At 40.5% G+C, this 26,827-nt stretch overlaps 1 protein-coding gene across 1 annotated transcript in view; it reads right to left on the reverse strand.

Moving 5' to 3' along the window:
* Nucleotides 1-26,827, reverse strand: part of ctnna2 (catenin (cadherin-associated protein), alpha 2) — a 267,885-nt gene that overhangs the window by 26,255 nt on the left and 214,803 nt on the right. The window lies entirely within an intron of this gene.

The following is a 26,827-nucleotide window of genomic DNA, read 5'->3' on the forward strand; positions in this document are numbered from 1 at the left end:
GAGAGAGAGAGAGAGAGAGAGAGAGAGAGAGAGAGAGAGAGAGAGAGAGAGAGAGAGAGAGAGAAAGAAGGTTAGTGAGATATTGGGTCACCAGTAAAGGCTTGTTAAATCACCACATGAACAACGAGGCAGTCTTGCCATTTAGTTGCATAAATCCTGCTGACCTGCTAAATCACACACACACACACACACACACACACACACACACACACACACACACACACACACACACACACACAATTTCTCGTCCTCTTGCTGTTTGTGTCGTCAGTCTTCAGCTATCAGCACAGTGTGCGCTGCTCTGGGATTTTATGCCTGACTTGTAAAGGCAATGTCAGGGCAAAATATGTACAGAGGTTTAGAGCGCGTTGAAGTGTTAGATTAGTATTTGTTATTTTTCTGCATGAAGAATGTGAATTTTGACGACCCGTCCCACATTCCGTCACCGTCACCTCGAACAACCCTTTTTTCCTTTTCTAAATGTCCGCGGATCGTTAACGAGGATCCGGACCTTACTCGTGGCTGTCTTTTGTGTATGAGGCGACAGCTACACGAGCTACTTGTAAGTTGCCATCGTGAAACACAATTACCTCCGAAATGTCATCGGGTACACGGAGAGAGGCCTAATTGGAGCCCATTTGGTAAGTCAGTGGTGATTAGCTGGCTGTGCTGAGGTGAGGCAGAGGAGTCGTCCTCATTAGGGCCGAATATTCAGGACCATCACAGCGACGTGTGGCAGCATGCGGCAGCCGTTTGATCCGAACGCACATCTCTGGGTGTAATTAAAGTAGCAGATGGCCAGGCTAAAACAGAACGCCGTGTCGCCTAATTTTCAGGCAAAACATGATCGACAGGGACCCTGCAACCTGCTACCTGTGCCGTGTCACGCTCACTTATCTACACTGTACACATCACAAGTTCTCTTACTATTCTAATAACTGCTATAACTGAGAATAATTGTTTCTTACTTTAACTGAATCCTGAATTCAGTGAACTCCAGGTTATGCTTTGAATATGCTAATTCTGCTCGTAAATGCTAATTCTTGACTATTTGGTTATAAAAGCACTAAAGTCCCGGCTGTTCTCGGGCCTAAGCTATCTTTGAATCCCAATATTTCAGACAAATCACAAATCACTTTCCGCCTGAGAACCTTCATGCTAATCGAGTGGGCCTGCTAGCTAAGTTAAGGCAGAATTGTCACTGAATCATCTGCCTTCGAGGACGTACGGATGCAGAAGAAATGAGTGAGGCTGAGAGAGAAGCGTGAGTGCGTATCATATACTAGACTACGTTTAAAGAGAGCGTCTGGGTTGTCTGACGGAGAGCTCTTGTGAATCGCCTGGAGTTCAGGAACCTCCATCATGAGCAGGTAAATATTCATCTAATGCAGGTGTGGTTTGGAAAACAAAACTGTCTCCTCTTGTACAAAGGTACAGTGATGATAGATTCATTCTCAGATCTCTGAGCACGAGCCAAGCTGCGGCATCCAATCCGGTCCAATACTAGTAATCAAAATTACTTAAGGAACCTTCATAATTTTCTTTTCTTTTACTTTACTTCCTGAATAGAGGCCTTGTGCGACGCCAGCCATTTTGCTGAACCCATTTTAATGATTTTATTGGCAAATAGAGCGAGTTTAATGTTGCACTAAAGAAGAAAATGAGCCTCAGAGAGTAAACTCACAACATGGTTTGATGTCTTTGGGGTTTTGCCATCTAACTATTGATTTTTTAAGCACAGATTCCAGTGGGTTTTAAGATTATAGGTCAAATGTGTCCTGTGGGATCTGAAATGGATCCGTGGTTTTCATTCCAACCAAGCAAAAGCCACCAAAGGGCCAAGAGGAACTGAATAAACACACGCATGCTACACTGTATGAGATCTCTTAAACATATTCACTGTCTGTTAATGTGTCTTTTTTCAAGTCAGGTCCTACAAGAGACCTGCGGTTGAAAATAATTACAGCGTTTTCATTATGTCACCTATCCAGAAAACAAAAATCAGCTTAGATACAGTATGTTCAGTCCACCATAAAGTGTTAATCAGAATTTTTTTTTTTACCTCTAATCAACACACGTTTGATGTTACAGATACTTTCCCCTGGGAATATTGCTTGGCTTTGACTCTAGCCAATGTTCAAAAGGAAAAGGTAAATGTGCCAAGCACCCACTAAGACATTTTTCTTCCATGGCAGGATTTCTAAGCAGTAGTACCTGGAGAAAGAACTAGAAGATAGGAGAAGCTGTTTGCCTGACTGGTCTAGCCAATTGCCTGCCATGTCCCTGGATGGAGCTTAAATAAATCAGACTGACACCATGGCCAAGATGGAGGAGCGTGGCCCACTGGGGAAGTGCAAAAGCAGGGTGCTAAGTGCATCCATGCCAGAGCTACTCACAAATCCTTCCAGCAGACTCTCACTGGTACCCAGCCTCAAGGTCCCAGCTGTAAACACACACAATCAGGCTCGTGTGTATAAAACCCACCAGTGCAGAGTGGACAGAACTTTAAACACAGAAGGGAGACAGGAGCCCTGAAATATGGGCCTTACTGATTATTGCTGTGTCTGTGGTTGGGCAGGACATTTTATAGACGAACTAGACTTTGAATGCTTTTTATATCCAGGCCGCTTCAACAAAATTGCTTTCATGGCTTTTCTGAGACTAATGGGCCATACTTCTCAGGGCAATATTATTAATTCTGTTTTTAATTCAGACATATACCTGAAATGTGCCTCCACTGTTTAGAAAATCAGTTTAATGGCAAGCCATAAAAGTAAGACCAGCTAACTGAAATGTGATTATCTCTCATTCAGGTCTAAGCCTAGACAAAAGTTCTTCAGCGGTGCATCAAAAAAAAAAAAAAAAAAACAAGAGTTAGAAAGTGCACTGTGACATCTGTGGCTCAAGAGCAGTGACGGAGAAGAAAATGACAACACTATGAGTTGCAAACTACTGCAATAAAAATGTAAACCCTCATGCTTCAAAAGCTCCACCATCATCCCCGTCCCAAAGAAACCCAAAATTACCGGACTTAATAACTACAGACCTGTGGCTCTAACATCTGTGGTCATGAAATCATTTGAAAGACTGGTTTTGGCTTATCTGAAGGACGTCACTGGACCCTTACTGGACCCTCTGCAGTTTGCCTACAGAGCAAACAGGTCTGTGAATGATGTGGTCAATATGGGACTGCATTATGTTCTGCAGCATCTGGACAGACCAGGAACTTATGTGAGGATCCTGTTTGTGGACTTCAGCTCTGCTTTCAACACCATCATCCCATCACTCCTTCAGCCCAAATAAACCCAGCTCTCCATGCCCTCCTCTGTCTGTCAGTGGATCCCCAGCTTTCTGACAGACAGACAGCAGCTAGTGCGACTGGGAAAACTCAAATCTAGCACCTGCACCATCAGCACTGGTGCCCCCCAGGGCTGTGTCCTCTCCCCACTGCTCTTCTCCCTGTACACGAATGACTGCACCTCTAATGACCCCTCTGTCAAGCTCCTGAAGTTTGCAGACGACACCACACTGATCGGCCTCATCCAGGATGGTGACGAGTCTGCTTACAGACTGGAGGTTGAACGGCTGGCTGTCTGGTGCAGCCTTAACAACCTGGAGCTGAACACGCTCAAGACAGTGGAGATGATAGTGGACTTCAGGAGAAACCCCTCTGCTCTTCCCCCACTTACCATCATGGACAGCATTGTCACAGCAGTGGAGTCATTCAGATTTCTGGGAACCACAATCTCCCAGGACCTGAAGTGGGACATTCACATAGAATCCATTGTGAAAAAGGCTCAGCAGAGGTTGCACTTCCTTCGTCAGCTGAGGAAGTTCAACCTGCCACAGGATCTGCTGAAACAGTTCTACACTGCAATCATTGAATCCATCCTCTGCACTTCAGTAACTGTTTGGTTCAGCTCAGCTACCCAATCCGACCTCAGGAGACTACAGAGGGTAGTCCGGACTGCCGAGCGAATCATTGTCACAACTCTCCCCACTCTTCAAGATCTGTACTTCTCCAGAGTGAGCAAAAGGGCAAAGTCAATCACTCTGGACCCCTCACATCCAGCACACTCCCTCTTTGAACTGTTGCCATCTGTCCGACGGTACAGAGCCCTGAGCACCAAAACGACCAAACATAGGAACAGTTTCTTCCTTCATGCAATCTATCTGATGAACAATTAACACCATGGAACACACAACTCCTAACTGCACATTTCACACTTGTACATTTGTACTATGTATACCTCAATTTGCACATTTCATACTTGCACACCTGTACATACATATATACATATTGTCTATACTGTTTACTTCAATTGCACATTTCACAATTGCACATGTGTACATACAAATTGTATATATTGTATACTTCAATTGCACATTTCTCACACTTGCAAATTTGTACATACAGTTGCCTATATTTGTATATGTATATTTCAACTGCACATTTCACGCCTGTAAATGTGTACATACAATTTCTTCTAGACTGTATATGTCATTCTGTTCTGTCATATCTGTCATTCTGTTCTGCTTCTGTCTCTAAAACAAATTCCTCGCATGTGAAAACATGCCTGGCAATAAAGCTGATTCTGATTCTGATTCTGATTCTGAACTTAATGACGAGTGAGATTGTGTAAGAGCTGAGAAAATCAATGCATCTTAATCACTCTGTAGTTTATCTAAGTGGCAAACTTGTTAGTGGAAGATATAGATTAATTAATAATAAATAGTCTATTAATACGTTGGAGCTACAGAAGGAAATCTGATTATTAAGATCCTGATGTTAAACTGGTTTCCGGTAATTAATAAAAAAGGAAATGAACTAATCCAATTAAAAGCCTGAATCTAATTTCCTTCAGATGATCTAGTTCATGGAAACACAGCTCCAGGGTTCCTGAGTCAGGGTATCTAGATCTAGTTTCAGATCTCTCCATCTCCATGAGGTTTTCCACATAGTGTAAGCTCATGGTGAGCTGTAATATCCTGGTGTCCCAACTGTAGAATACCATGAAAATGGTCTGGATACTAAATGACCCTGAGCAAGATGAGACACTATCATAGAGGGTCTTAATATAGCAGATCTCAAAGCTTTACTTCCACTGAATGGACCTTTCAACCCCAGACTATTCCGTCACATCGTCCCGATGTCGATACGCATCCGCTCGTGTGACCGTCAGCATGCGTTGGCCTTTCACACTTTCTTTAAGTGACAATTCATTCCAGAGAAGACGGAGGAGTGGAATCGATTCGTTCATTGCGTGGGATTTGTCTGAGGATTTGACTGTGGAACCTCTCATCACTTGTCAGACTGGTGTTATATTATTAGAGCCTACCTGCCCTCGGCTTCACCTTTGGCAAGAGAGAGAGAGAGACAGAGAGCGAGAGCTCTATGGCATGCTAATTGCCACTAGCTAGCATGCAGTTGGGTCACAGGGCTCTGCTTTGAAGCCTCGCTAACTTCAGGTACAAGGACATGTTTCAGCTTGATTCACCTTTGTTCTAAACCTCGAATTTTCAGGACCAAATCTTGCTAATTGCTAGACATGGAAAGATTAGCATGAGCATAAAGGTTGTCGAGCAGGAGCTGTGGCTCTAATGAGAATGGCCGTGTGGGTTTGAGATGTTTAGCATGTAAGAAACATGGAGAGCAGCCATGCGCCGTACAATGCTTGAAGAATAAATTGCAGGGGTTTGAGACAATCGTGTAGCCAAGTAGAGTGTAAAATGTCCTAAAGATATCTAAAACCCTGGAGTCTTAATCATAATGACTCATCTGCCTGGTTCGTCAGATGACAAAATGATTGCCTGGAAAACATAGATTTTGCCTTTGCAGCATAATTAAGTGCCCCCAAATAAAGCAGAAGATAGAGTGAGTCACACCCAAAAATAAATGAAAGGCTGGAGAACAAATGAAGAAAGAGATTATAAGATAAAAAAGTGCTCATTACTTTGCTTTTCTTGTAAACAAATCAACTTTGTCTTGATTGCTGCTGCTGATGCTGATGCTGCTGTTTACTGTACTTAAGGTCAAAGGATTAAAACAGAGGTATAAAAAAAACGATGCGACTGAATTTGCACAAAACAAACCCCACACACAAAAGGATTAAATTAAGACGTACTGTTGTACTTGACGGAAATAAACATTATGCTCGACACAATATATACTGTGCTGCATCATTTTCTTTACGAGCCTCCTCAGATACAACCAACATCTCTAAAGCGCTGAACGAGTCTCCGTTAAGATCCATTCACTGATCACATCACACTACGTTCAACTTCCTGTTTATGTCCACTGGTTTCCTGTAACATGTTAATCACCTGTATTATTAAGAGACTGATGAATTTTTGAAATAAAATCTGGTTATTTTCCAAACCTTTTTATTTCACCAACACACGTTTCATCTGAAGCGGTGCTGAGAACCGGACTGGAACAAAGAATTTGTGCTCTCAGTGAAATTCTGGCTTTTAAAACATCAATCAGTGAATGAACAGAAGCAAAAAATAAAATCATGAAATAGATTGGATGAAGTCATGTTACATGGCAGTCAGTGATGTACAACTTGATAATAATGACTGTGCTACATCGAGGTGTGTATGAAAGCCAAAGTCTTTAGCAAACCTCAGCTTGGCACATATAACACCAATAAATGAATGAATTCTAAATATGATTTATTGTCCAGTCAGAGTGCTTCTGTCTGTGAGCAGGCAGTCATGGCTCGAATGAACACCCAGTGACTCATTTCTATCATATAAAACTTTAGTGACTCAAACACGCGACAGGGAAAGTGATTGAAAACAAGAGAAACCGTGCATAAAGCGAGGCGGATAAAAAGAGAGGCTGCAATCCTTAACGGTGACATAACGACTGCTGTGTGATTTTAAAGATCAGTCATGGCACGTGAGTCCGTATTCCCTGCTTAAATGCAAACATTTTCTACTCTAACACCGGTGAACAGCAGAGATACAAACGAACACCGGAGCTTCAGCTCTCGCTCTTTGGCTGATTGATATTATTTGCATAACAATGGTGGTAACTAACTGCCAGGTCACTAAGCGCTGGACCGCAGGAGCTCTGGAAGCTTGATCCAATGTCCTTTTTGTGTCTCTACTGTATATACAGAGATTTACAGTACCCATCAGGCAGTTAGGGAAAAAAAACATCTGACAACAATTTGTTTTGATTAAAATGTAGAAATAAAAACGCTTACATGCGTACTTTAATTATTAATTACTGTACATTTCTTTTTCATTGAATAAAATATTCATTCTGTGCAAGTTTCTTCAACAACACCATCCATTACGTTTGTGGAATATACAACTAGATGAAACGATGAGTTAGTAATAGAAGGAACTCTACTTCTTAGTTCTTTACTGGGTCCCAGTATAAAAATAAATATCATGTTCAGGAGGAAATAGTGACACATCTTCAATTCTGAGGCTGATAATCAGGTGGAATAGGAAGTTAAAATATGCAACATATCTTAAAAATAAAACTTGCTACCCTACATATATATTCAACTCTTGTGAGTTCTGGAGAAAGACGACGGTCCCGTGACCCAATTCAGCTGACGTATCAAATGTTGCTGCAAGGCCAGCAGCTGAAAATGGACAGAAGTTGTTATTTTTCATTTGTCACACTTACAAGTTGGCACTTCAGAAGTGCTTCAAATCCATGCGCTTTTTACACCGCTGATGTCTGGTACACTGCTATGCTGTTTGCCTGGCCAAGTCTGGCCTTTAGAGAAGGATTTGATAACGATGATGAACAGTGAAGTCAAAAAACATTGCATGAGTGTGAATTTCATCATCAGAACATTTCAGAGCAGAACTGAGGGTCAAAAGTATAACCAGATCCTGACACTGAGGCCCTCAGTATAAAGACCTGGCTGTCTTTCAATGCTGTTCTCACAATGTGTGTGTTGGTGTGTGTTGGTGTGTGTGTGTGTTCTAATAAAAGAGAAGCTCTGATGTATCATTTAGGAGTTTATGCTTTAGAAGTACATTGTGTGGTCCACAGAATATTCCAGACATACTGATAAACAAATAAGTACATAAGTACAGATGTGAACGTGTTTCTGACAGTCACAGTGCAGATATTCTGACCTCGTCCACTCCGATCCTCCTACATATATGTCGGTGCTGCTCGCTCACCTCTAACCTTCTTACAACCTATTCCTTTTGAGTGATGAGTCTTTGGGGAGGCGATGATTCATTCACACTTCACCTACAGCACAACAGACTGATGATGAATTGCTGGTGAGAACAACCATCTATATTGTTCTTCATCACATGTCACATAATATGTCCATCCCATGTACTGCCATGATGATTTAATTGATCCCACAGGATCAGAACATAAACTGGATCCCTTCTGAAACTGATCAGAGACTTTAAACCAGTTAGCACCAGATTTATTGCCACCCTTTGATCATTAATCATGAAATGCCCCCAGATGCATCAGTTTTCTCATCAGCGTGACGATATACACTAGACTATGATCGGATGGTGTACTGATCTCAGATGTTAATATGGAACACAGTACTGGGCTGATGCTGGTTCCCAGTACAATACCAGTGCATCACTAATATGGATACTAACTTTTACCCGTTGTCTTGAAGGTGTTTGCCTCACAGCTCCTTCTCAGTACAAGCCTTCTGTTGCTGATGATGGATGTAGCACTATTCAGTGAAGTACAGGAAAGCTACCAGATCCATTAGCGCTGACATTTATACACGGTTACACTCGGCTTTCTCTTTCTCCTCCCTGTCAAGTACATATACGTACACGCCCAACTCGTTACTCCTCGTGTGTAGGACACCACACCGTCAACCTTTAACACTGCTGCGTGCAGGAGCACTGAAAGAACATATTAAACTAACGTCAGGCCCGTCATACTGTCTGGGGTTTAATATATTGATCGGTGTTATATATTGAACACTCAAGGCCTCGTGAGTGAATAAATGTGAAAGCATCTTCCTCAATCTGTCTCTGCCTGCAGCAGCTGCTACCTCCAGTTGAAGCCTTTCGATCTTCTGAATAGTGATGTGGCTCAGCACACGCTGCTTCTCCTCTTTATTTATGAACTCGGCAGATCATTTGAGCTGGAAAGTCTGTCTGCTTCGTCCCACACGGATTCTCAAGAGCTCGAACAAAGTGAGAGAATAAAGTCTGATCATGCAGCGCAGGAAAAGTCCAGAAGCATCAAGGAGCCTGTGAGTGGAAAGGTGATACCTGGAGGGACTTGATGTTGATTAAACAAAGTAGAATACAGCTTTGTGGTGCATCCATATCACACATGTTCTCCTGACTTCTGAAATGATAAGGAACTATAAGGAAGCTTATCAGGAACATCTAAAGGTAAATATTATGCACAGAGCAACCTTGGAGAAGCCTTACTTATTCCATAGAAGCTTTCAGAAACTCCTCCTCCTTCTTCTTCTTCTTCTTCTTCTTTTAGAAATTGAACTACAATGTATAAATGTCTCCTTTTTAATGGCGAGTGCTTCCTGGCTGGAAATCAGAAATATTCTCAAATTGACTCTCACCATCAGAACTGAATTCAACATCACTCTCCCCTTCCTCCTCCTGCTCATTATCCTATTATCCGTCTTGTAAAGCCTGGATCCCGGGTCCTCGTATCGCTGAGCCGTTTGTTCATATCTGCCGGATTCTCTTTGACACGGCGTACAGTATAAGATTTGAGAAGGTACACAGTCTGATGTGGAGATGTGAAGTCTACTAGAACAGGAGCATGAAATCCTTCAGAAGCTGGTGTAATATTATCATTTGTGTTTTAAAGAAAGACGGAACCGGATGACAGCTCACGAGACGATTTCAAACGCTTAAATCATCAGTGCGGCTTTTTTAGTCTTGATAGTGTTTGAGTGACTCGCTCTGGGACACAGACATGCCACTAGAGTTTTATCTAATTAGCCTAATACGTGGACAGATAGAACATTCGTCACAGTTCACCAATTAACTCCACCCCTGCAGGCACATGCTCTATAGCCGTTTTTCATGCACGGCCTAATAATAGCTACCACTTAATTTTCCTGATAGCTATAATTAAAGAATTTAGATGTTTATTGTCAAAAATGGGGTGCAGGCAGGGCGCGGGAGTCTGTAATTTTTTCCATTAGTGCTTCTCTGTTTTAGATGTTTTTGACATCAATTATATCAGTGTGATTTTGTCCATGGCTAGAAAATGTTGAGAAATCCATCCATCCATCCATCCATCCATCCATCCGTCCATCCATCCATCCATCCATCCATCCATCCATCCATCTATATCTTCATTTACCACTGATATCAAAGGTTTGTGTATGTTGAGAAAAAAGGAGGAAAGAAAAAGTGATGCAGCGTTAAAATGTAAGGATGAAGTTTAAAATGTAAACATTGGGATATTGTTGTCATATTAGATTAAAATGATACATTTCCTTCCTTCAATCCATCCGTCCATCCATCCATCTATATCTTTATTTACCACTGAGATCAAAGGTTTGTGTATGTTGATAAAAAGGAAAGAGGAAAGAAAATTAAAAAAATTGGAAATAGATTAAAATGATACATTTCCTTCCTTCAATCCATCCATCCATCCATCCATCCATCCATCCATCCCTGCATCCATCTTCAGATTAAAAATTATTATTTATTTATAATTACTTTTTTGTTGCATCCTTTGGAAAAAAAATGAGCAAAAAAGAAATAGAATAAAGATGATTATTTCTCACTGCTCTTCTAAGACAGTTGCCTCTAAACTGTAATTAAAATCGGGTGTTTGAGTAAATTATAATCTGGGGGGCATTTACTTCTGCTCGTTATTGATAGTGCTGCTTTTAAACCTCTGGAATATCGCTGTGTCTTAACAGAAAAGTGAACTCAACACTATTAGATTGTGGTTGTTGGGAAAATAATCAACTTCCATCTAATCACACATCCTTATTTCCCCCTCACAAGCCTTAGAGGGTATAAACTTTTGCACTCTGCTACATTTCTGAGGATTTATTGTACACACTAAGGTCTCTAATATTGGGATCTACGCCGTGTGCGTGCGGTTTTGTAGTGTTTATTCAAGAATATTAGACCCTTAGCTCATGGAGTTCTGAGTGGGCGGGGCCCTGGGGATTATGCCCAATCGGATGCTCCCATTAGCATTCTTATGTTTCAGATATATAATAAACCTCTTAATAAAAGCAGGACACTTGAGTCTACATTAATAATAGATATGATGTACATTATGCTGAAGCGAAGCTATAAAAAACATTAATCTGCTTTTCCTTTTAAGTCGTAAAGAGCAGGTTTATCAGAATAAGCAGAAAAACTGTATTTATGGCCACAATGCTGAAACCCTTTCTTACAAAATTCATCAAGCTTGCTGTTGGGTTTAAATTCTAAGCATGGCATTAAACAGACGCATAACAGGGTGAAAGGATTTATGGTGAGAGTCAGAAGACAGCCAGGGACGAAGGGATGGAGAGATGGAGGGATGGAGGGATGGAGGTTCACCTTTTCTGGACACTTTAAACTCATAAAGAGGTTTTAATGCCGCTTTATTTTCCACTTGCTGACTTTCGGCTCCGCTGCTTAAGAGTCGGTGTTTAAAAATGTATCCACACAACAATTCCCTCCTGGTTTTGACTTTCGTTTATGTATAAAATTAAAACAGCATAAAGATAACGATTAAAACGAGGGTCCTTTTGACCAATCGGATTCCAGAATTCTACAGTGTTACGCCCGTTTGTTTTGGATTTTTTTCCAGATTCCTTCCTTCAGGTTCTGTTAGTTCTTGTTACTGGATGTGCCGTAGGAGAAGCAGGACGTTCTAGGAGAAGCAGGACACCTTAGGAGAAGGTTAAACCAGATGACATACAGCAGGCACAGTGTTAGCAGAGCTGGGCCTTTCAGCTAGAGTGGCGTTTACTTTTCTTCTATCTTTGCCATCCTGTTCAGCCGGAGAAGCTGATAGCAGCCATTAAGGAGTTCAGATACAGTACTTGTTGGAAGTAAGAGGTAACTCTTGAAACGCAATCCATCCCTAGGAGGTAAAGTTTCTTCACTTTTACACTCTCAGAGCACGGCGGATAACTGTGACCTTCTACACAGGGATCAGTACGGACGTTTCCGCATGGAAGAAGAATCTCCATTCTGGAGATTTAACTTTTCTTTCGGAGAGTTCTATGCCAAAACAATGGAAAAAAAAATGTTTGTGTCTCCGTTTTGTAGAGAAATCGTCTGCCAAGAACTCGTCCGTCACGGGAATACGAGCATCTCTCGCTTCCTCCTGGAAGTTTCTGGAAGCCAGTAGGCCTTCATTCTCTCCCTTCTGCTTCATTAATCCAATAACAGTGTGATAAGAGTTCTGGGCTTACTCAGGCGTCCCTTGGTCCCCAGCAGGCTCAGAGCCGTTTGGAAGATTTGAACCCCGACTGAGACGTGAAGTCCAAACGACAACGTGGCCAATACGGAGAGGAAAAACAGATCACGCTCATTTAGCTCCACTTATTATGTTGTTCTACTTACACTAGACCTTTTTAAGTCATAAAGAGTTTATAAAGAGTGTATAAAGAGTGTATGTGTAACGAGGAGTCACACAATATTGTAGGGCAGGCAAAATCAGACAGGAAAAGACAGGCAGAAGGTCAGGGCAGGCAGCAAACAATCAAAAACCAGAATACAGAAATGGGATCAAAACCGGAACTAAGACAAACTAGAAAACACTCAGAATGACTGCTTATGCAAATCGAGACTTCGCACTTAGGTCAAGTTCAAGTTCGTATTTATAGGTGCTGGCTGATAGGGATCAGGTGGCGAAGCAATCAGTCTTCGTGATGGGTGATGGGAGGTGTAGTCCAGAAGCGACTAATTTTCCGGAGACGCTGTTCTATGTTGACGGTCGGGGAGCGGGGCAGGTGAGCCGACCGTGACAGTATGTGTGCAGAAATACGCTTCTACTTTAAACAGTGATCAAAATAATGAACTTATAAAGTGCCCTGGATACATCATATATAATTGTGAACAAAGATGATATAATAAAAGCGGTTTAAACAAACAAACAAACAAACAAACAAACAAACAAACAAACAAACAGACAAACAAACAAATAAATAAATAAATAAATACATGTGCAAAAGGCAATAATTAAATATCAGCTTTTGTCTGTAAACCTGATATATATATATATATATATATATATATATATATATATATATATATATATATATATATATATATATATATATATTTTTTTTTTTTTTTTTTGGAAACAAATGTTTAAATCAGCAGGGAATTTCTACAAATGCAATTTGTTTGATTATTAAGTCAGACGTTTGGTTTAAAAAATTAGCCTTCGTTCTTCAACTCATCACACGAATAACTATCAGTCCTGTGTTGTGACAACATGCACTGCCACGTCTGTGCACTTTAGCTCTATTGATGTCTTATTTCTCTAACTACACACACACACACACACACACACACACACAGTGATAGAGCAGCAGCGTGATGGACGAGACGCCCACGCTTACATCTGCTGATAATCAAACAGCACATGAGAAATGCTTTAAAATGGAGGAGCGTTACCATGGCTACAGCCAATCACTGCTTGGAAACAAGAGCTTTTTGCATAGCAAGGAGCACATGGTGTGCCAGAAAGTAGGTATCTACATACACACTCTCACACACACACAAACACACACACACGCACATGCACACACACACGCACACACGCACACACACACACACACACACGCACATATGCACACACACCTTATTAATCATCCATTTTCTCGGTAACTTAAGCTCATTTGAAGAACCTTCTCTAAATCTCCAATGTCTTCTTATTCACTAAGTATACACACTACATAGGGCCAGAGGGTATGACAGCATTACAGACCCTATGTAGTGTTCTTTAAATCCTATGCAAACAGGACTATGGAATTAGATATCATCAAAGGACAGATATATGGACTGATGTTAGAGGAGACTCTAATCTGGGATCTGGGGTAAAGGTTTACATGTGAACAAAGACAGTGAGCCCAAACAAAGCAGCAGAGAAAATGAAGAAGGTCGTCTTCTCACCACAATCCTGTCTTTGTTTTTCTTATATTACAGTGCAGCATGTGAGAACTTGCTAAAAGCTAACCAGTCCCTGTGCACCCACAACAGAGAAATCTGGAGCAACTTCAAAGCCTTGCTAATGTAATGCTAATAATGTAATGCTAATAAATGTCCTCTAGCAACCGCTGAGCTTCGATTTGTCCTTCTGAGGGACGGTTTCTTATGTGAAGCGGTTTCTGATTTGTTAAAAATGCTTTCAGCAAGCTAGAGTCATTAACTAGCTAAAGAAAAAACTGAGCGAGTGTCAGAGAGAGAGAGAGAGAGAGAGAGAGAGAGAGAGAGAGAGAGAGAGAGAGAGAGAGAGAGAGAGAGAGAGAGAGAGAGAGAGAGAGAGAGAGAGAGAGAGAGAGAGAGAGAGAGAGAGAGACAGACAGAGAAAGAGAGAGAGAGACAGAGAGAGAGAGAGAGAGAGACAGAGAAAGAGAGAGAGAGACAGAGAGAGAGAGAGAGAGAGAGAGAGAGAGAGAGAAAGAGAGCTCTCATGCTGCAGCGCCTTGTGTTGTTCTGCTCGTACAGATGTGTCTGTTTCTAAGGAGTGTTGCTGTAGCCGTTAAAATAAATATATATTATGCATTAAAGCCTGACTAACAATATCACACACACACACACACACACACACACACACCTGCTCAGACATTCTGCAACATGAAATGTAACAATAAATGAATCATGATGTGTCCTTCTTTAATCAATAGCAACAGTAACAGTAACAGTTTGACACAGAGGGTGTGTGTGTGTGTGTGTGTATGTGTGTGTGTTGTGTCTCATCTAATTGTCCCACTGTGACCAGACTTAATTTTCTTGTTGTTATGGAAATGCTGACGTGATGTAGGTGTGAAAGGTTTTTGTGTCTATATAAACATCCATTTGCCCTAGAGAAGAGGAGTTTGAGTGTGTGTGTGTGTGTGTGTGTGTGTGTGTGTGTGTGTGTGTGTGTGTGTGTGTGTGTGTGTGTGTGTGCGTGTGCGTTTGTATGTGTGACCGAACCAATGAGGTTAAACTTCAACTTATTACTCTGATATCATGTCTCATTTTGTGTTGTCTCATATGGGATTATCTCATATAGTATTACCACATAGTGTCTCATATTGTGTTTTCTCAGATAATATTATCTCTTACTGTATTGACTCATATTGTATTTTCTCATACTGTATTGTGTATCATATTGTCTCATATTACATTGCCTCATATGGTATTGTCTCATATTGCATTTTTCTAATATTGTCTTGTATAATCTCATACTGTATGTTCTCATATTGTCTCATATTGTGTTGTGTCATGTTGTATTGTCTCATATTGCGTTTTTCTAATATTGTCTTGTATTATCTCATACTGTATGTTCTCATTGTCTCATATTGTGTTTGTTTCATACTGTATCGTGTATTATCTCATATTGTCTCATATTGTATTGCCTCATATTGTGTTGTCAGATCGTATTGTATATATTGTGTTGTCTTATACTGTCTCATATTGTGTTGTCTCGTATTCTCGTCTAATTTTTAGTGTCTCCCTCCATCTCATAAGCACTGTCTTGTATAACACTGTATCTACTAGTTTTGTCTCATCTTTTCTCTTCTCGTTTTGTATCTTATCGTATTATCTTGTTTAATATCTTCTCATTTTTTCTTGTATATCATGCATTCTCGCATCACATAGCGCTGTCTCGCTAGATCTCGTATCATATCATTCGGTATTGTCTCAGCTCATAGCATATCATCTCATCCTGTCTCATATTGTCTCGCTTTAAAACCCACCCGAAAGCAAGGTTTGCACTGAAGGTCAGTTAGTTACACACAGAGGCTTTGTTCTGTTCCCTCAGTGTCTTAGCTGTATCAGATCACACACGCCGAGAACCCAGAAGATACTCCGACCCTTTTACTCTGCCTACAATCCCTCTCTTTTCTTTTCTTCCTTTTACTCTGTGCCTCAGAGACCTCTCAAGGGGAAACTTCAGAAAATGTATGTCTAATTTGCACACAGAGATGTAAACAAAGTCATTCTGGTTTGTTGTGAAGAAACATATCAAATTAGAGAAATGAAATTTTACAGAAAGCAGAGCTTTAAAGAGTTTAATGTCTGGAATAGACACATTAAACAAAGTTATTGTATAAAATACGCTGGTTTATGATTTCTCTGTGGCACTTCAGGAAAAACCTTCAATACTTCATAAAACACATTATAAACATAAAAACGATCGCACGTTTAGTTCATGAGCCTTATAAGATGTCACTGACCCCGCTGCTGGCTACAGAGAAAAAAAAACTAACTCTAACCCAAGAACAAATATTGTTGGAGGAGGTAAGCGAGAGTGAATTAGCTCAGATGGGAATGGTAATAATATTTTCCAAGAGGACTCGACCTCTGATAAATTATGCCTTGAGTTTAATAAGCTATCTGGAGGTAATATCAGAGAATTGCTAGCGTCCAACCATTCAGCTAATTAATTAGCAATAAGGAGGGAGCGGCGGTGGCGGCTTGCTTTATTTTGGATTTGTACCACGGTAAAAGGTTGTGCTCTTATTCACACAGATGAGTTATTTTCAGTAATAAGGGAACTGATGGAGTTCCATCACCTTGGTGAAGAGCTTTCGTCGTTGTTAGCCTTCTTCGTCATCACCGGCTCCTCACTTTAAATCTATCACTTCTACCATAAAGGAAGCAGTGGGTTTGATTAGGATCTGACCACAAGTGTCCGCTTCCTCCTCTAGACATCAGACAGCTTTAAAAAAAAAAAATCGTATTCATGTTGAATTATAAAAGCATGCATCCAATCTTCAAAAGCTTTAAAATCTTTTCTATGTTTGGCTCTTAAATGAGGAACAGGGTTTTGGTATACACACAAAATGTGGACAGGATCCATGCTAATGGCACAGAGAAGTTGATCTCATGTAATGTGGTTATACTTCATCAGGATCGACATCATCAGTCAATATCATTAAATGTAAATAAATCATAATAAAGAAAAGTCTTATTTTTGTCAACCAGAAATGACTTCAGAAAACTTCCTGATGAATATGTGACTTGTGGAACAGTTTGTTCTGCCTGAATGTGACGGAAGACTTGATAAAATAGTCTTAGCGTGAATGAAAACCTTTATATTGAAAATGTGCTCATTAGAGCGTGACACGATGTTGTCTGTAGTTAGTGTGTGCTTCAGATATCCAATTCTGTATTTAATTCATTTAAAGCAAAAGAGGGCGTGGCCTAAACCAGGGAATTCGATATGAACCTGACCACTCTAGTCTGGGAAAAAACTCAAATGAAGGAATATCGGTGGCTCGGTCAGATCGGGATGCACTTAGTTCCAGGGATTTCAGAACAGCGTAACAGATATTGCGTCATCGGGTAGGCGTGGCCTATTTGATAATCTAATCCTAACCCTAACCCTAACCATAGTTTTTGGTTGTTTATTTGTTTCGAAAATAGCTTAACAGTAAGATAATAAAGCATAATAGATATAAAATATAAAATCTACCTGTATGACTGTTTTGTCCTTCATTATCCATCATAGGTATGCTCTTTTTTTTTGAAAGAGGGCGTTTTCACAAGACCTCCAGAAACACGCCCACTTTACGTCGCGGTAACGAAACCCCTGGAATTTAGTGAATGCTCTGTCAGGTCCATGAAGTATAATAATGGTTTTTCATTCCAGTTCTTCTGAGCTTGATACGATCAGTCTTGGTTTAGTCTTACTATGCCTTGGGTTTAATTTCCAGACAAAGCTTTTATCTTCACACAGTTTTGTTTGTACCTGATGATACTTTCAAACAAATGGACTTGATTCTATTTCTCAAAAAAGAAAAACTTGAAGTTTAGTTTTATCCTCAGTCGCCCTGACCAGGCAGTTACTAAGGATGAGTAATGCGTCATGAGCTGACACACGTTGCTTTATATCTGACCGCAGGCCTGCATGAAAGTAAACGCACCCATACGTGGGATCCTGGTCCCAAGGCTCTTTGTTAGTCTCAAGCAGATGCTCGGTGTCAAAAGTCCACCTACTCTAGATCTCTGAAGCAGTAAGAAAGTGATTTTGAGAGAAAATTGATAACACTGTCACAAAGTAATAGACACCACACTGCAATATTGGCTCAAAAATGCCTCTTGGTTCCAGGGATGAACAAAAAAAAACCTGATTTGGATAATAATACATGAGATAACTAACTGCAATGATGCAAGTGCTACTAAATCTAGGGCTTTCCTCAGGAGGCGCCGTTGTCCCCCCAAGGCAGAGACTCTCTTTCCTGGACTTTCATCCTGCCTTCTCTTTACAAATGCCAACACTATGTTCTGTTCTTTCTTTCCCCTTTTAATTAGACAAACGATATTATGCAATATGAATGCGGGGGAAAAAGTAAGTAGCATTCAAGAGAGTAGCTCCTCACTATTCAAGGCCGCTACTCAGGAGAGTTCGCTCGCTGTTTGTGGATAGATGTTTAAAATTCAACCCCTGACCCAATGATAATGCAGCATCAGTAGAGACTTCTACATCTTTCAATCTCTTCGGCGAATCGAGTGCACTGTCTGAAGGCTAAGAGTGCTTTAGAATAGTTTTTCTTCCATACACAGTACTGAAGTCCATGCGTGATGAAAAACTAAAGAGAAAATGAAACCGGTGATAGAAAATATGTGTCTATAGCCTGAGAAATCTGCTAAGCCGTTAACGATATATCGTATGTGACTAATTCATTTCCATCTCTGCTGAACTGTTTGTGTCTTAGGGCAGGTATAAAAGTAATAAAGCCAGAATTGTGGACTAACATAAGCTTAAGGCTGATCCTGGAACCCTGGTGCTATCTGACCAGGAGCAGGGTTCTGCTGATGGACACGAGATACTACTGTATGCTACACACACACTCACTACCAGAATCAACAATTTTAGCTGCACGAGTACGTTTTAAGAATCGCTACATCCACAAACTTGTTTATACGACACAGTGATTTATTATTTTGCACATTTATTGCACATGACAAGCTAAAAATGTAAATTCAGCACCTTCATTGATAAGGAAGCTGCTTTGCACTGCTCGCTGCCGTGACTTAGTCAGAATCTGCCCATTATTACTATTTTATGACTGAACAAAGCAATGAGGTAAGGCAAAGTCAAAGTCAATGTCATTAGAAAACCTTTGTAGTCTATAGGACATTTAATCAATAAATTTAGTAATTTCAGAATATTAAACAACTATATTTGGCTTCTTGCTAATTATTGTGTCTCGGTTATGCGTCGTGGGAAAACAATGCTGCTTTCTTTTGGCAAGGCACCTGTGCTGGATTAATAAGAGGCATTTCGAGATGCAGAGAAGACAAAAGCAGGCTAATTGGCAACAGAGGAGAGATTATAAAGGGCAAGCAAGGTAGAGCCAGAGCCTAAGGAGAAAAGGAGAAAGAGTCCATGACTAAAGCTTCTTCATTGACTACGCTGGCTCATCTTCGGTCATCCATCTGGCACGTCTCTGCTCCATCCCATGGGGAGAAAACACAGGGCACAAGCTCCGTGCTGTTAGCGATTAGCACCTGGGCTAGCACCTGAGAACACCTCGCTCTGACACAAATAAAAAAGAGCTGAAGGAATGCAGCTGGCATTGTCATAGGGACTCTTCATCATACTCTGGATTAGGTTAACCTCCATCATTGTCCAACAGGCAGATCTCCGTCCTGCACCTGCGCTACTCCCTTCCGTACCTCAATCATTAGCAAAATACTAATTGTTTAAAGGATTGTTGATGCAATTCGGTATGCAAAAGAGACAGAAATGATGAGTGTACTTGTTCTTAAGAGGAAGAAGGTGAGAAATGTGGTAAAGGGAGGGGAAAAAAAAAGAGGGAGCGAGATAAGCCGAGAACACGATCGATATCTAGAATCAATTTACAGAACACTGGAGGGAAAAGTGCTAACTGGCGCAAACCATTTTGGCATGTAGGATCCGAAGAGATCTTGCCAGCTCGAATTGTATTTAAGAAAATATTTAAACGTTCTATTAGCTATTCGTAAAGGGTCTGAGAAGCTCTCAGAAAGCATCAGAATGTGTAGGAGGTATATTCTGGTGGTCACTGATTTGCATCAATGCCACTGGTGTTGCTCAGTGTGTTGTTTCTGCCCGAACGCAACTTTAATAACAGCCTCATCTTTAAAGACAATATCCCCATCTGTCTTTGCCATATTTTATCTCTCTGTATTTATTACTCTCTTTTCGGATTTCGCCTTGGTCAGACCCCATCTGCCGCTCCCAGAGGAGCGCTCGCTCATTGATTACAAAGAAGTAATTTTCCATTTGATATGATCACTCCAGGAGACTAAGAGCTTTCATCAGTATTCAGCTCACTAGGCCACTGTCAGCAGCTGTCTTAGTTAGGCCGCTTTGGGAGATAATCTCGAGTTCTCCTCGCAGACTTTATTCACCTTAAGAAATCGGAGGAAAATAAATAAATAAATAAATCAAATCTCCCCCGTTATGTCTTGAAGTTATGAAAGCCTCCACCTCTGGGAGATGATACTTTAATTAAAAGATGCTCAGAATATCATTAAATTATACCAATCCATAAACAAAAAGGCCTGGTATCGCTGTGTCTTGCAACACGATCTGGGTAGTTTTTTGTTCCAGTGGCTAATTGGTACCATAGAGTTCTCGTCTGTATCATAAACCGTCCACGTGACTGCATTCTGCAAGACTCAGAGACCCAGTCGGACTGCGAATGGACAGAACCTTCAGAGTCTCCTACGCATTTTGTGAGAGGACACAAATCATGTGAGAAAGAGGTGTTAAGAGGGGAGTGGATGGTTTAGTCCCATGAATGCAAGAGAGTTTTTCCTCTCATGTGGTGGCTTTTCCTCTCCTCCAGCAGGGGTGGACGCTTTCTACTCTCATGCTGGTGTTTTCCTGTGGGTGGAGGTGGCAACTCTCTCTATCTTATAGACTTCAGTGTTAGTCAAGCACAGTAAAAGGGAATTAATTGTGATTAAAGAAATTAATTAATGAATATATTTGCTTTCAGTAGCTACTTCACCCTATCTATTCTACAAAAACCCCTAACCCCTAACAACAACTTCACCATCCCGGCATCTACAGACCCGGCATGACAACACTGGTGCGGTTCTTTCTTTACAATCCAAGGCAAATTAATTTTAATAGACGAAGAACTCTGCAGGAAGCATCTATAAATAAAGAATGAGAGCTAGTATGAAATGATTACAATTTACAATTACCTACAACGCTGTGCAGGTTACTGAGCCGTATCGCAGTGCTCCATCAAATTTGCGCTATTCAGACGACGTTTGTAATAATTAGGTCACCTGTATAGGGCTGCTTGTAAAACACAGAGCCTGAACACGTAGATAGGACCTGATTCTGGCTGATGGAAGGAGATTGAGTGTTAGTGAGCAGTGGATAGGAGGCAGCGACGCAGAAAGAAATGCGGGTGGAGAGAGAGAGAGAGAGAGAGAGAGAGAGAGAGAGAGAGAGAGAGAGAGAGAGAGATGGGCTTTAATTTAAGTGCAATGGCTACTCAGAGCACAGACACTTAAGATTCGGGTACCTGCTGGGCATTTTGGTTCCCTATTTCACAATTCAACCTGCACTTATGTATCACACACACTCACACACTTATGTTGTAATCAGACACACACAATCAGGCAGATTGCTACAAGAAAAAAAACGATTGCGAATGGTTCACAGGGTGTCCATATTCAAGCTCTGAATCAGCACTGGTTCTAGCTATAAGTGGTATAAGGGCCAGTGAGTCAGTCACCAGAGGCCCTGGAGAATGCAGGATCTGATTAATATAGCTTATGTAATAATATCATTTAGTGATAACGGACATGAAGCCCATTCATTTTAGCATGATAGAGCTATCATCGCAGTTTTCCTTGAACTGCACACCTTTATAGTTTTTTCATATTTTAAGCCATATTTGGATTGTGGAGCTTTTTTCATCCAACTACAAGCTTGTTTCTAAACCAGAAGGAGGTAATAAACTTCGGCAGCAGTTACCAGACGCCGACACCTCCATGTGTGTTTCAGTAGTAAATGATGGTTTTATGGTTGAATGTCAACAGAAGAGGAAAAATTCAGGATTGTGGACCAAACAAAAAATGTGAAAAAATTAATTTAATCTATAAATAAATTCTATCGGCTCATTCAACAAAGTGTTAGCATGATTCTACTACCTTCTGAAAAACATGCAGACATTCATCTTCGAGTACTTGGAGTGTGTTTATGTTAAATCTGTCCAAAATTTGGTCCATAAATCTCTTGAAATGGCAAAGAACCAAAAGTCATATAAGTTAATTGGAGTCAAGTATAATAACTAGAGCCAAATATGATAATGGGAGTCAAATACAGCAATACAATACATTCTGTTCTTCTAGAAACATCAGGATCTTCTTCTCATATGTTCTCATGGGGCCTGTTATTAAGATGATGGATGTGGAAAATGTGGAACTCCAACTGGTTTAGAAGACAGTAGAAGATGCAGGAGGTGAACTTCCAAAAAGATGAAAACCACCAAAAAAAATAAAGGGGGCTAAACAAAGGACAAATCAGTTTCAAGATCAATTCTTCTGCTTTTGTGAGTGGGCGAGATCTAATTGTGCTTTTGCAAGAGTGCACATTATATTTAAATAAACATGCACTCATTGGAGGCACAGAGCCATATTAAAGGAAATTCAGGCGTTCTTTGCTTTTTTTTGTCGTTCCTAATCTCTGCTAATCCACTTTAGAGACATATCTGCAAAACAGGACAAAAATGTTGTACTGGTGCAACGCCAGCAGCTATTTATTACTCAAAGGGTTTGTTAGTTGCAGTAATCAAATTGGGATTCAGGTTGCAGTGGCTTTAGTGTGCTGCTCTTTCTGCTTTGTGGAAACATTAGGGATGTTTCTCTGGTGCCTCTGCAGGACATCTTCATATTCACACTAATGTGCCAAATACTAGCGGTGTAGAAATCACAGATGCTCTGGTGAAGCTGAACTGGACAGATTGGACTGCTGAGAACATAAATATACAGAGTAAGTCAGTGACACTGACACATTCACATCTATCTGTTAAAGGAAAGATGGTAAGTTGGCTGGTTAAAATGGCAGGACGACTTTGGAGGCTTTTATGTACTTATGTACATTCGTACTGTAGAAATGTTCCTACAGTTGTCCTTCTTGGGGACCCTTTAATGCACAATACAACAGATGGATGTCCTATGACATTGTTCATCTATAAAAAATAAATATTAAAGTAGTTGTTAAAATCTCATTTTTGTTTCATTTTCTGCCTCTGAATGTCACACAGCTCAACATCACAGGTTTATATGAAGGTACTCATTTTAATACATGATCGTTTCTATAACGGTCGGACTTACATGTGGTCAAACAGAATGTGTCGGTTTGAACACTTCTCACTTATGTCTCACAACGCTGACTGTATCTGATATGTGGGATGAACACTGAAATTAAAAGGATGTTAAAGACTGTCAATGTTCTCGTAATGTTGGTTTCACTTAAAAGTGGGGTGCACGTTGTTTGAGAAATGCTTCAGAAAACTGTCGGGCCGACAAACAAAACAAACGTGAAGCCAATGAGCAGAAAGGGGCGTGTCTTGTCAATAGTCAGCGGAGAGAGTGTTCAGTGCACATGTCTGACATCAGCCAAAAGCAATTGCAACATTGACATGGCGGATAAAAACAAAAAGCAAAAAAAGTCTTACGATAAGGCAAGAAGCAGGACCCGTGTTAATATAGGATCAGCTTTCCAGTGCTGGAGAGAACTGAATGTCTTCCGCATGAAACGGAGCTAAACCTTTCACGGTACAACACACAGTACTACAAAAACACATTTGTATTACCATAGTATTACTCATTGAGTTCATTTATTGATAAAAAATATCCCCTCGGCCAGTTGCCCCAACAGGTTCCGCCATAATAGTTGCCTGGGTTGGGGGGGGCCATCCCGTTTGGGTTAAGGGCGTGTTTGTTTTGGTGATTTCAAATGTCAACATTGGCTTTCAAACATCACGCATCTCACCTTTAAAATTGATTCTCGTCAGTCTGCTTTAAATCAGCAACATATTAATTTTTCCTTGTTAATTTATAGACACCTTATGCATCACTGGATTGCTGCCATTCTGTGCTCGCTTTCACTTTTCAGGTCAACCTGAAACCTAACCTCAACATCTATGTTGTTACGATGATGGGCAGTCCAATTATATTTTCTGCTATTCAGTCCGAATCCTGGTTCCTGCTTTCAATATCGATGCCAGGAGGTGGATTAGCAATAGAACCGGCCTCTGTCTGCCCTTCCCTCCCTCTTTAACCACTCACCAGGGACTGGACCTTAAATAATGGCTGGCTAAACAGCATTTACTGTATTCTCAATTGGATATGAAAGGGCTAATTCTGCAGGCCAGCTACAGGCCAGTGAGCTCCTGTCTTCTAATAACACTTGCCACAGCGATCCAGCCCGCCCTGAACTGCATTCAACTCTTCATTTATCTGGCTTTAGATTGCTAGATTCAGATATTTAATTACCAATTATTAACTGGTACAAACAAATGCATTTAGCACTATTACTGTGGATGATAACGATATGAAAGGGTTTATCAGATTGGAGCTGGAAAGAGGATGAGTTAGAGAGGGTAAAGGGGGTAAGCTGAAATGGAAACTCCAAATCTGTGGACTATGAAATAGAAATTAACCGTCTGTTTCAATGCTTAATAAGCCTCAATATTTGTAGTGTTATTCCGTGATAAGATAAGCACACACACATACACACATTTGGGAAAACAAACTGGAAGACTATTTTTTGCCTGTGGTTTGGCTTTTGAAGCTACATTAGAGGATGGAGTTAGCAAATGCCACAAGTAGTTTGGAGACATAACAGTAACTGAGAGGATATAATCAGTTAAATAAAACATCAGACATGATCTAAAACACTGAGCTACCAACAACAAACATTTCTCTAATGGTTTCTGGCAATAGAATAGAAAAACATTTGTGAGTCACATATTAGATGCGAGCTTCTGAGTCAGGTTCTAAGGTCATGTTCCCACATGTGTTTTATTCAAACTTGCGTCATGAGTACGGTATGTTTGGTGAAGTGTGAAGCTGCTTTTGGGCTCCGGAGCAGGTCCAAAACCAGAAAAAAGTCGTGGAAACGCTTTGCTTTGAGTGTCACATACAGTACTGAGTATCATGATTAGTTCAGTTTGTCACATGTTAGTGATAAATCCATAATGGGATTAGAGCACTGCAGCGTTCCTCAGCATACAGGATAAGACTGAAATACCAAAGGAACATAAAGGAAATCAACAATGGGATAAAGCTACAGCTTAACATCTTACAAACCTGCATGTACAAAAGTGACATAAGGACTTGTTCAACGGATCCATAGTTCAGAAAGCAAACTTTATCCAGAACTGGTCATGAATGTGAGAAAGGATTATGCAGACTTGTCAATCATCTGAGAATCGTCATGGGAACGGCTGCATTTTTCCACGAGCTCTACATTTTGTCAATATGCCATGAAGTAACCATATCTCTGATTGATTGTTCCTATAAAGGACTCTATAAATGGTCACTTGTAACCTCCATCCATTAGTTATCTGCTGATCCAGTTAAACTATTGATTCTTTTAGATCACTCTTCAGTTTCTTGACTGCCAAATGTATATCACAACAATCGAGAGTCGTTTACGGTCAGACTGGAAGATTACTTAGTGGTATTTTCCCAGCAGTTGAGCGGTAAAATGTTACAGCATGGTACATATTATGGATCAAAGGGTCATTTGTTCGTACGCAGTGGTACATGTCGGCTTTCAGGCATTAGTGGCTGTGGTTTGTAAGGAAAGCCTAAAGGCTTAAAGTGCAAAATCTAAAATGGTGAAATAATAAAAGCCATCAGTTAAACATGACAGGGAACGTCTGCTCAGTAAAGCCAGAGATACGTGACCATTAATCTTTCCGTCAAAGAGTTGCTCACGCTGCAAGAATTCCCGATCGAGTTTTTAAGTGGGAGTGGGCGGGCAAGATGTACTCTTTGGCAAGACTTGTAGAGTCTCTTCTGAACCATAGAAGTATTGCTCATATATGTCTTTAACAGTCCATGTAAATTCCTGAGGATTCTTATTGATCATAAATGTCATAAGAAATGTCATCCATATACTGTAATGAATGCACCGAAAGACAAAGAACAAAGTCAATGAAATGGTGGACTGGGAAGAATCTCCACAAATTAAAGCACTTAAAGAAAGAGTGTAGAAGAACAGAGAAACATGTGATAGATCTTTCTCCCCATGAACCGTGAGCACAATTGGAGCAGCTCTTCTTGTGAATTATTTAGCTAGAAGCAGCTCATTGTGAACTATGTACTTGCAGACATTCATAGATTTGTCACCTTCTTAGATCTGATTATGAAGTTATGATGAAAATGGAATGTTTAAAGATGGATAATGTGTTTATTCTCCACTGAAGATCAAAAGTGATGATACTAAGAAAGAAAGCATGATCATTAAAAGTAAAGAATTTTCTTTAGAGTAGAAGATAATATCCAAGAGTGTCCTAACATGTGTGTTGTCATTTATTTAACTCATCATTAACCACCAATAGAAACAGCTGGTTAAACTGATTTACAACAAACTAATCCCTTGTCCTCGATCTAATCCCTTCGTCCTGTTATACAGAGCTATCGTCTGGCTCATAATCAGTGATATTTGCCAGTATGACCT

Source organism: Tachysurus vachellii, chromosome 2 (assembly GCF_030014155.1).
Source record: "Tachysurus vachellii isolate PV-2020 chromosome 2, HZAU_Pvac_v1, whole genome shotgun sequence".
Taxonomy (NCBI): domain Eukaryota; kingdom Metazoa; phylum Chordata; class Actinopteri; order Siluriformes; family Bagridae; genus Tachysurus; species Tachysurus vachellii.